At 37.0% G+C, this 12516-nt stretch overlaps 1 protein-coding gene and 1 pseudogene across 1 annotated transcript in view; both read right to left on the bottom strand.

Moving 5' to 3' along the window:
* The window catches only part of LOC124784992 (atrial natriuretic peptide-converting enzyme), a 265876-nt gene that overhangs the window by 3644 nt on the left and 249716 nt on the right, over nt 1–12516 (bottom strand). The gene's annotated exons all lie outside the window — the stretch shown is intronic.
* LOC124728281 lies at nt 625–742 on the bottom strand (annotated as a pseudogene).

Genomic DNA, 12516 nt, shown 5'->3' on the forward strand with positions numbered 1-12516 from the left:
TCCAGTTGGTGAAAATATATTTTGATTTTATCGTAAACAATCATCTTTGAATAGAGCACAGTTGTTCATATATGTTGTTAACAAACAAATAATTGTGTGTTGTGTTGATATTGATATTTTAACTGTGTACAAAGGTACTAGGAAAAATGTACACCTGAACAAGGAGAGCACGAGATAATGCAACCCAGAGTTTGGAAGTGGTGAGTGAGGGGAGTGAAAGTGGATATAATCCTCATGAGGAGGTAACTAAGGAACCAATTATGGACCAGCAATCACATAATTTGATTGAGGAAAATCTTAGTGAAAGAGTCCCAAATGTAATAAATGTAGGACAGCAATCACATAATTTAAGTGATAGTAATATTATTGATGTGGAGGTGACAGTAGAAGCAGACCTGAGTACAAGTAGAAGTAGTAATATACACACTCCGTCACCAGGCCACAAGTGGCCCATCGGGACCATCCGACCGCCGTGTCATCCTCAGGTGAGGACGCGGATAGGAGGGGCGTGTGGTCAGCACACCGCTCTCCCGGTCGTTACGATGGTTTTCTTTCACCAGAGCCGCTACTATTCGGTCGAGTAGCTCCTCAGTTGGCATCACGAGGCTGAGTGCACCCGAAAAATGGCAATAGCACATGGCGGCCCGGATGGTCACCCATCCAAGTGCCGGCCACGCCCGACAGCACTTAACTTTGGTGATCTGACGGGAACCAGTGTATCCACTGCGGCAAGTCCATTGCCAAGTAGTAATATACAGGAGTCTATAAATACCAAAGTTTCACAGGGAAGTGTGAATCTTACATCTAATGTTACAGAGCTTAAAGATGATATTATTATTAAATTCATGGCGAGTAAAATGTCAGTTAACTGAGAATATGAAACATTTAGATGAGAAGTATGGATTCCAAACTAAAAAATTCAATGCTCAAATGGAAAATATGGGTTCACTAAATGAAAAATTTGACAAGTTTGAGTCACTTGAAAATCAAATTGTGTCACTTAAAGATGATAATAGACAATTAAATGAGAAATTTGATAACTTAAAAGAAGAGCGAGAAGAACGATTAAATACTTAATTTAATGAATTAGAAATAAAATTTTCCATGGATATGACTAACCTACACACTGAATTTATGGGTAAAATTAATGAGATGGAGAATAAATATGAAACTATTTCAAAGGGGCATGGTGATTTGTCAGATAAAATCCATAACTTTGAAAGTAGTTACTTGAAGACCAATGTGCAAATTGAGGATCTGTCAAAGATGATGTCAGAATTCGAAATAGACACTTGCAAGGGCATAGATAATTGTTTAAAGGACCAAACTAAACAATTAGATAATGATCTTTCTGAGTGGATCGAAGTTAAAAAATAAGGAAATCAAAGAGAAAGTCAATACCACTCTCAAGTTGAAACAACCTGAGGTATTTAAGGAAAAACAGATGGGAAATGATGAACTTATCAAGTTATTTACTAGTGTGTTTCAGGCTATTAAAGATAAAGTAACTGAAGAATTACCTAAGTGGCAAAGTGAAACAAATTGTAAATTGTCAGAACTAAAATCTTCACAAAATGTATTGACTAAGACAGACTTAGGAGTAATAAACCCTGTAGTGAAGTAAAATGTAACTGTTGTGGGGATATACCCAATAAATTTAGTGACTGTTAGGGAAATGAAAATGACACTTTTGTCCAAAGAGGATGCTTGTCGTCTTTAAAGGTTGAGACAAGCGTATTCAAAAGCAGACAGTTTCGTAGCTTTTTGACCGAAAAAGATAACATCCATTCAAAAATTGTCATTAACAATTTTAAGTATATTTTTCCTCGCAGTTGGTCTGAACATGATAGACTTCAATTTATTGTGTCCAAGATCACAGGTGAAGCAGCACTGTGGGATGCAGAAGCGAGTGAGAATTGTAATACGTGCACAGAGTTGAGCAACTTTTCTTAGCAAAATACTGGTCGAGTAGCAAGCCAGAGAGGCGGCTACAAAAGGAGGTGTATCAACCAGAGTTTTATAGTAGTAAACGAAGTTCATTAAGACAGTATTTCGAGAAATACATTAATAAAATGAGGTGCTAGAGTGGTCCTATTTCCCACAGAGAAGTGATACATATTTTGAAAGGAAGATTACCTAGTCATATATGTGATAAACTTATAAATGTCACTGACTATGTCATGGAACAGTTTGTCTGTAGTCGATTCGATCAATATGATACTAGAAGATGCCCGAGTATGGGAGTATGGAGTAATAATCAAATGTCTACCTCAAAACATAATAATAATAATACCAATTATACTATCAACTACAGGAGTCATACCACACAATATCCACCAGTACATCAACGCAATACAGCTACATCCAAACTTATATATACAACTACAGAAATCTGTAATTATTGATACATGTTCAATTACCCGAAAGTTCCTAAATGCAATGTAACATATACTGTACAGTTAAAAGGAAGTGATGCTTGATCAAGGTCCATGTCACTTTCCATTTTTGACCAGACATAATGTCTGAGAAAAGAAAGAATGATAATAATAATAATAATAAAATTATAAATGAAGAACAAAAAGGCTGATGTAAAGAGCAACTGATAATAGATGCAGAGGTGACATGTCAAGCTAAAACTAAACAAAGGTCACTACACTATGCATACATTGATTACCAAAAAGCTTTTGATAGTGTACCCCCACTCATGGTTACTACAAATATTGGAAATATACAAAGTAGATCCTAAATTGATACAGTTCCTAAACATAGTATGAAAAATTGGAAAACCACACTTAATATCCAAACAAATTCAAATAATATCACATCACAGCCAATACAGATTAAGCGTGGAATATACCAAGGAGACTCATTAAGTCCTTTCTGGTTCTGCCTTGCTCTGAACCCACCATCCATCATGTTAAATAATACAAATTATGGCTACAATATTACTGGTACATACCAACACAAAATCACACATTTGCTATACATGGATGATCTAAAACTACTGGCAGCAACAAATCAACAACTCAACCAATTACTAAAGATAACCGAAGTATTCAGCAATGATATAAATATGGCTTTTGGAATAGACAAATGTAAGAAAAATAGCATAGTCAAGGGAAAACACACTAAACAAGAAGATTATATATTCGATAACCACAGCAACTGCATAGAAGCGATGGAAAAAACAGATGCCTATAAATATCTAGGATACAGACAAAAAATAGGAATAGATAATACGAATATTAAAGAAGAACTAAAAGAAAAATATAGACAAAGACTAACAAAAATACTGAAAACAGAATTGACAGCAAGAAACAAGACAAAAGCTATAAATACTTATGCTATACCAATATTGACCTACTCATTTGGAGTAGTGAAATGGAGTAACACAGACCTAGAAGCACTCAATACACTTACACGATCACAATGCCACAAATATAGAATACATCACATACATTCAGCAACAGGAAGATTCATATTAAGCAGAAAGGAAGGATGAAGGGGATTTATCAACATAAAAAACCTACATTACGGACAGGTAGACAATTTAAGAAAATTCTTTATAGAACGAGCAGAAACTAGCAAAATACACAAAGCAATCACTCATATAAATACATTGGCTACACCACTGCAATTTCATAACCACTTCTACAACCCTATAGATCACATAACATCAACAGATACAAAGAAAGTAAATTGGAAAAAGAAAACACTACATGGCAAGCACCCGTATCATCTAACACAGCCACACATCGATCAAGATGCATCCAACACATGGCTAAGAAAAGGCAATGTATACAGTGAGACGGAAGGATTCATGATTGCGATACAGAAGCAAACAATAAACACCAGATATTACAGCAAGCATATTATTAAAGATCCCAATACCACAACAGATAAATGCAGACTTTGCAAACAACAAATAGAAACAGTAGATCACATCACAAGTGGATGTACAATACTAGCAAATACAGAATACCCTAAAAATAATACATCAACAACTTGCCATACAACATAAACTAATAAAACAACACGTTCCCACATACAAGTATGCACCACAAAATGTACTGGAGAATGATGAATACAAATTATACTGGAACAGAAGCATTATAACAGATAAAACAACACCACATAACAAACGTGACATCATACTCACCAATAAAAAGAAGAAATTAACACAACTAATCGAAATATCCATACCCAATACAACAAATATACAGAAGAAAACAGGAGAAAAAATTGAAAAATACATCCAACTGGCTGAGGAAGTCAAGGACATGTGGCATCAGGATAAAGTTGACATTATACCAATTATACTATCAACTACAGGAGTCATACCACACAATATCCACCAGTACATTAACGCAATACAGCTACATCCAAACGTATATATACAACTACAGAAATCTGTAATTATTGATACATGTTCAATTACCCGAAAGTTCCTAAATGCAATGTAACATATACCGTACAGTTAAAAGGAAGTGATGCTTGATCAAGGTCCACATCACTTTCCATTTTTGACCAGACATAACATCTGAGAAAAGAAATAATAATAATAATAATATTAACAATAATGACAACCGAGATGGAAATACTAAACCTATATTACACAAAGGAGGACAAGCGACATCTTATGGGTATAGTAAAGCCAATAATAATATAAACGTAACACCTATTATACTAAAGAAACCTATGGAAATAATAATAATCAGGTGAATCAGATTAGTATAGGAAAACCAAATCGTAAATGCAGATATAATGATTCAAATAACCAGTGTGGTAATTCACGCAGATGTGATATATACCCAGAAGACAATCCTGATAGTATACAACCTTGGAAAGACCCTTTGACACCTGAAGTTTGGTGGGTAGATACAAATGTAACTCAACAAGCACAGCAACCACAATGACTGATACCACTCGGTAACAGAGCAATAAAGTTGCAAACATCTACCAAATTCCAACCATACTGTATTTATTGTTGAAGTACATGAATCACCGAATATGACATCTACAGAAAGATTAAACTAAAACTGGCCACCAAAAGCCTTCCTAGGATGACTGGAGATGATGAGGAGGGCAGGCATAATTTTAAAGTGAATGTACTGAGGTATAATGATGATTTGGACCTAAGGGAGGAACTGACTGAAGAAACACCTTACATTTCGAATAAAAGTGGATGAATTTTGCAAGCAGTAGTTCAAGCAGTAATAAATGGTATTGGTGCTGAAATTGTGATTGATACTGCTGCAACCACTAGCGTAATGAGGCAGGATTGTTTTAAACAAATTAATTGAGGAGCGAAAGTGCTTACATTTCCTGTTACTGGATGTACTGTATCTGGAGAATTTAGTATAAAAGTGCAAAAGGTCTCAAAGCAGGCATGAGTCAACGTTATGATGCGGTGGGGGGGGGGGGGGGGGGCCTTCAATAGAAAGTACCTTCTTAATTGTTTCATGAATGACCGTATCATGTGTTTGGGGTTTAGATTTTTTGTGTGATGCTGGAGGAATCGTTTGAGGAATCTACATGTGTGACCTATGTTAAAGAAACTTGCCAGTGATTTCGTAACAGAGTTTGGAAAACCGAAGATGATATTGACAGACAATGCTGCCTATTACACCAACAGAATCTGAAGAGAGACTATGAAGGAATACAATATTAAACACTTGCCTCATACTTGTACAGGACATTTGCCTAACCAAGTGATGTATGGCAAGGATGATTCTCAAGACTGGCTAAAGGAATGTCCACAAATTGATGAAGACAATCTCACTGAAGAGGACATTTCGAAGAAAATTTACTTAAATCTATAACATCAAGCTCAATTATGAAAGGTAAAATTCAATAAAAATGTGAGGAAGGTAATAACCTATGCTGTTGGAGAAGAAATATTGTTGAGAGACCATCCAAAGGCCTCGATAAAGAAAAAGTTAAATAATAAATAGTAGTATTCATATACTGGACCATACAGAATAATGTGGATTCCCCATGAAGGAAGTTATATACGTGCTGATTGTGATTCTGATGTGATAAAAGGTTTATTCCACCACACAGAGATAAAGAAATATTATCAATGAGAAAATATGTACCATTTATGAAGAGAAAATAAAGGGAAAGAGAGTGAGAAGAGTATTTACTAACAGGACACTGATATTACACTTGAGCCACAGGATGAGCTACAAGATGTATTATTTTGTTCATTATTTTATATATAGTTAAGAAGATTATTTTATTAAATTATTATTAAATATAATGTATGTGTTATGGCAAACATATCATGATAATATAATTTAAGAAGATTAAAATGAAAAAGTTCACAGAAAAGAATTTCTGAAAAGAAGCAGTTAATAGATTGAAGAACAAGAGAAAGCAAGATTAACTGACTTCAAGATAACTGGTTAACTTTAAAAGAATGCTACACTAGAGGCGTAAGTTTTTATGTTTATGAATTGTTGAAGGAATTTTATATGTATTAATGGTAGAAATTATATTTCATGTATGTGTAATAGACACAATCAAAGCTAAAGGAAATATGAGAAAGGAATGAAAAGGAAGCTGATGTAACTGTCTAATCGACATTATAATCTGGGAAACATAATATGATACAAAACATACAAAAATAATTATTTGAATTTCATGATAAACTGATAACCATTATGGTAAGGGAAATGGATACAAATCACATGAAGGTACGATGGTAAGAAGATGGAAAGACTATTAGCTAATAAAACTGAGGACAATTATGTGATGGAACGAACTTCAGTATTGAATGACGATGTGTAAGGTGGGGGGAGGGTGGAGGTTGAGGGGGGGGGGGGGGAGCACCAAAACAAACACAGATGAACAATACTCACAGTATTTATGATGAAGATGCAAATCTGCACAATAAGGGAAAAATGCACAAACAAATCCATAGCACACTTTTTCTAACAATAAACCAACACTTGAAACCTTTTAAACACAGCAGTATATCACGATGCACACATCGATGAGAATATTGCCAAACTTCAGTAAGCCATGAAGGAGACAACAGATGCTGTAATCCAAATTTCAAAGAAATAATCTTTATTAAACAAATAATGAAACACATTTGCCGAATAACTGGAAGAATTATGCATTCACTTCGTTTTTCTGTTGACAAAACCCAACACTGTACACGGAAAGTTTGAAGAGCAAGAAAGAAGAAGATGACTGAGCCGACTATAGCTGCATGCACGGCTCGGCGGAGGTCACAGTTCTATCAATTTTTTTTTTTTTTTTAACTGGCTGCAATCCCTGCCTTGTGCAGCCAGTTGAAAGAGCTTCTCACCAGATAGTGAAGTGCATCATGTCAAAAAGTGAAATTCGAACAAATTCATTGACTTTTGGAGATTCATTTAAATGAGCAATTTCTGTTAGGCCCCCATATACAATTACTCATGTAAAATGTGGTGTAAAGTGTATGTTACAACTTGTGGTTTGAATCTTGGGATGGCTGAATTAAGGTATAACAGCACAGTACGCAACCCTAGCGTGCTCCAATGAATCCTGTAATGTCTTTGATCTTATCGTGACATTACAGATTGAGGGGCAGTGTAGCAAAGCAAGGGGTACCAAATTTGTTATAAAAGTCAGTAAATTACTCAACGGACAGTATTTTTCAGTACAGGTATTTCGTTCATTCCAAGCAAAGTATCGATTCGTGATGTCACTGTCTAGACACGAGTTGACTGTAATCTGAATCCGTTTTAGCAAACTAATAGTTTCTTTCAGGCGATAAAATGTTGCTGATTTTCAAATACAAGTTCTTGAAGTTTATTCAGAACAGAAAATGTTTAATAGTAATTGCAAGCCATAATTTATCTGTTTAATATAAAGTTGTTTTGAATTTTGTGTGCATGAAAAAGTGTGAGTTTATGTGTGGCTTTTACTCTGAGACGAGTTATCACTTAGAGTACAAAACGTTGGCGTGTACAGTTCGTTGACCTGCACAGTTAATTTTATTTTTTGTTATTTTGACCAAAATGGAGACAAATCTAGTTTCATTTAGACTTTATGTGAGATATATACATCATGTTATTACAAAAGATTCATTTAGCCCATTAGGGAAAACAGAAACCTGCGCGCTCGATTTGAAATATGTTACACGCTAGTGCATGATCAAGCTGTCCAATGAACTGTGTACAATAGTTGCAAACATTCTTGGACTTAATGCACAAAGTTGGAAATTCATTTTGAGACAAGTGCTGATTTTGACAAAAATGAACCGAAAGTTTATTCAAAATTTCAAGAAATGCCAATAAACTGGCAGTTTCAAAAGTTAAATTACTAACTGTTGTGTAACTTCATTGATTGTCCCAGACCACTAATGAATGTGTTGTACTGTGTCTCTTCACAAGAGATCTCAAGAAGCTGGATAAACAAGAAACAAGAAGGAGACTGAAGAAGAGGCATCGGTAAGCCTCTATTATCTTTGTGTGTCATTTTCTTCCTGCTTTAGTGCTTGAAGAAGGAACCTTTTGTCTGTAACAACTGAGACTCATCAGCCAGTTCATTGTTTTTGTTGGAGTTGATCCAAGTGATAGGCCCCAACCTTCCTGGTGTAATGAACTACCCAGTGTCAAATCAGCAGAATGACATCATAGACGGAGAAGTGCCCATCAATCCAATGGCCAGGTGCTATGGAGCAAGATAGCCTACTCGGGACACAAAGACAATTACTGAGTATGCTGATGCTGTGTGATATGCCAGACACAACCTTCAAAAATTGAAGTTGAGACACTTTATAGCAGTGGCAGTGTGTCTGGAATAGCTTACGGGATGGGAAAGCAGGGGTGAATGATGTAATCATAGCCTAACAGCTGCAGCTGGGCACTCCAGCCTGTTATAATTGATGGGCCGGAGTGCTGCTGTGGGGGAAAACACTAGCCAGCCTGACTCAAATGTATACAACCTAATTTAGAACTCTCAGATGTTCATTGTGCACAATCATATCCAGTTGAGTACAATATGCCCAGTGAAGCAGTCTGTGCCAGCCAATAACTCAAGACTTGAGACCACTGACAGCTCAAGATGAAGCAGCCAGCTGCCATTCATGGACTTTACCACTAAAGTGCGCGTCATTTATGTTGGCGGCCGAGTTTAGGTTCGTTCTGCGCATCTGACGTCACAAAACACAGTCAGCCAATGAACAGAGAACGACGTTGCCACATCTCGACTGCAGTGCAGAGCATGGACGAGTGTCTTCAGTTTTAGAAACATTCAGTCATAAATAAAGTAATAGAACAAAAGCAATGTCTTGATAGCAGACATTCTTTTATAGAAAGTTTGGAAAAAGCATTCTTTATACCAATTGCTTCATATTCTATTAATTAATTAAACCAAACAAGCAATAAGACTCCTAATTCCGGTGATAGCAAGGAAAGGTGTTTGTATCACTCTCACGACCCGCTTTTTCGCAATAAAGAACAGTGGTAATTGTTTATTTCCTATTGTACTTCGACGAAGCATGAGTAATTCATAGTTATACCAACAGTGTTTGTCAGTATTTTCCGTGACGTGTTATAGTCCTCATGGCGTCATGTAGTCAGACGAGGTGCGTTAGCGTAATGGTTAAGGTGTTGGGCTGCTGCGCGAAAGGTTATGAGTTCAAACCTTGTGCGGTGCTTAATATTTTCATTATTTAAAAACAATATCGAAGTGTCTTACTTCACGAATTATATTCGTTTGAATGCAATTTTTTGAAATTTCTAGTGCTTTATCTCTTCATTAACCCTTTCGCTGCTGCAGAGACGTGCTCCCCGAATTCCACGCTGTGCGCGATTTTGTCATCACTGCACTGCTCGCCTGTGCAGACACATGGTGTTCCCACTGCTTTGACACACTTATCATTCGATTTCACAAAAACTATTTGGCCCAAAAATTTGATTTTTACACGTCTTCTTGACTGATACCTTCCCCCCATAAATGACTTAATTTTGTTTCGATGTTCAACGCAGTTATTATGCAGCATTAAATGTAGTAAACCATTGCACGAAATTTTGAAGAGTTTGCAGAGGTAGAAGTCCATAGCGTATACTTTCCGTATGGTCGATTTTAGTTGCCACAATGTTGAGAATGAAATGTGGACAAGATACCTAAATTTCATATAAAATTTAGTGTATAACAATATCTCATTTAATTGAAGTACGACATAGGTGTCGTATGTAATATTGAGAAATATTCCGTCTTTCGCGACTGTAATAAAAGTATTATTTACACCGGACACGTTTAGCTTTATTTTAAAGCACTTCAATCAAGGAAAGGTATGGCACATACACAATGGTACTCATGTTCTCTTTCTCGTTTTTGTTCCACAGTCGCAGTTTTACCAATGGTACTGAAATATATTTCTCTTCTGCAACTGTAATAAGGGACTTATTTAGACCAGACGCGTTTCTCTCTTTTGAAGCATCTTCAGTGGACAGTATTTTGTCTTCTCCATTGCCAAGTCGCCTTTCGTATTTTTGTGCTGCGGTAACACAATATTCAACGTTTGTGTTGGCAGATCAGTGTTTTAGCAAATAAATGAAGTTTGTGTGTGCCACACACAAAAATTATATTTGACATAGCTCAGAGCACTTCACTGATAGACGGTATATTCGAGTCCTAATGTTTTTGTAAGTCCACAGTTTTGTTTAATATACTTTGTCTACTTCCTTTTTGATTGATTGAAGTGCTTTAAAATAAAGCCGAACGTGCTCAGTGTAAATAAAACTTTTGTTACAGTCGCGAAAGACGAAATATTTCTCAATATTACATACGACACCTATGTCGTACTTCAATTAAATGAGATATTGTTATACACTAAATTTTATATGAAATTTAGGTATCTTGTCCACATTTCATTCTCAACATTGTGGCAACTAAAATCGACCATACGGAAAGTATACTCTATGGACTTTTACCTCTGCAAACTCTTCAAAATTTCGTGCAATGGTTTACTACATTTAATGCTGCATAATAACTGCGTTGAACATCGAAACAAAATTAAGTCATTTATGGGGGGAAAGTATCAGTCAAGAAGATGTGTAAAAACCTAATTTTTGGGCCAAATAGTTTTTGTGGAATCGATTGATAAGTGTGTCAAAGCAGTGGGAACACCATGTGTCTGCACAGGCGAGCAGTGCAGTGCCAAAATCGCGCACAGCGCGGAATGCAGGGAGCACGTCTTTGTAGCAGCGAAAGGGTTAATGCAGCCGTGGTGGCTTTACTTCATGAACTGCGCGCTCCCCCCTACATGTAAGCTTGCGAACTATGCTATACTATGGCGCTGCTTCTATTGGCGCGTGCGTCGTGTGCAACTGGCAACGCAGAAATCTCCCGTGTCTGAGCGGGCATGCGCGAGCCGCCAAGATAAAAGAATTGAACTATAGTAGCTGCAGCTTGTGCCTGAGGTAATCTGTATGCAGTCAACTTGGCAACTTTGCATTGGTGTGTTACGTCCGGGTGACTTCCTGCTGCTAACGACCTCCTTCTTAGTGTGCTGTGGGTTCAAATCTGGACACCTAGCTGTCCAGCTACACTGTTGTTGTTATCTGGCCTCTGCAAACCTATGTCATTGCTGACCATTGCCCAGGGCATGGACACATCATTGTCTTGAGTCATGCCATGCTTTGCAGTAAAACACCATCCACCCAGTGTATCATACACTGTGGCTATGAAGTGGCTGAGTAGCAAGGATCTGTCTCAGTCATCTGTGGCCAGTACTTTAACAGAGGACAACATCCTCTCCAGCTATGATTTCATCCCTGTAACTGTCATAAATAGAAACATTCTTAACCAGGGATGCCTTACAATTCAAGTTGCCACCACCTCACCTCCACAGCCCACATCAAGTAATGGAAATAGTACTCCATCCTGACTGGCCAGTAACTAATTCTCACACCACAGTAAGGGCCACTTCCTGACTGCTACATTCTAATGTCAGAAGTTTTTCAACTTCAGTGGCTGCCATTTGTGGAAAGTACACTCCAGTGGAAAGAGAGGAGAAAGAAATTAATAGTTTGTGTTTTAGACATGTAAAGTAGCTGCAGAAATTAAAGAGAATAGTGTGGCTTTATCAGCTCTAATATCTTGTGGAAATGTAAGCCTGAATTAGCTGTAGGGCCAGACAGAGTATTACTATGGGCTGTACTGAAGTAAATGAGGGTGTAAGTAACATGGGTGATATAATGTAGGTGCAGTAGTATCTACCCTGCTGGGCGATAATGGGCTGAGGAGACTGGATGAGATGTGCAGGGAAGTACATGTGCCAATGGTTTTCTTTTCTTTTCCCCTACACAGAGTGTAACTGCAGATGGTAAGTTTGTTGTGGGTTTAGTGGAGGATGCACAGGAAGTTATAGATGATCTTATTTATGTTCAAAATGTTGTAGATACTGATGTGATACAATGCATTTATTTCTGAAGGACAGAGATTCATCAACATCTGTGATGGTGCCATCTCCTCAGAAGGGAGGAAGAGAAGAAAGAGCAAACACGGATGCAT

This window comes from Schistocerca piceifrons, chromosome 1 (genome assembly GCF_021461385.2).
Source record: "Schistocerca piceifrons isolate TAMUIC-IGC-003096 chromosome 1, iqSchPice1.1, whole genome shotgun sequence".
NCBI lineage: Eukaryota > Metazoa > Arthropoda > Insecta > Orthoptera > Acrididae > Schistocerca > Schistocerca piceifrons.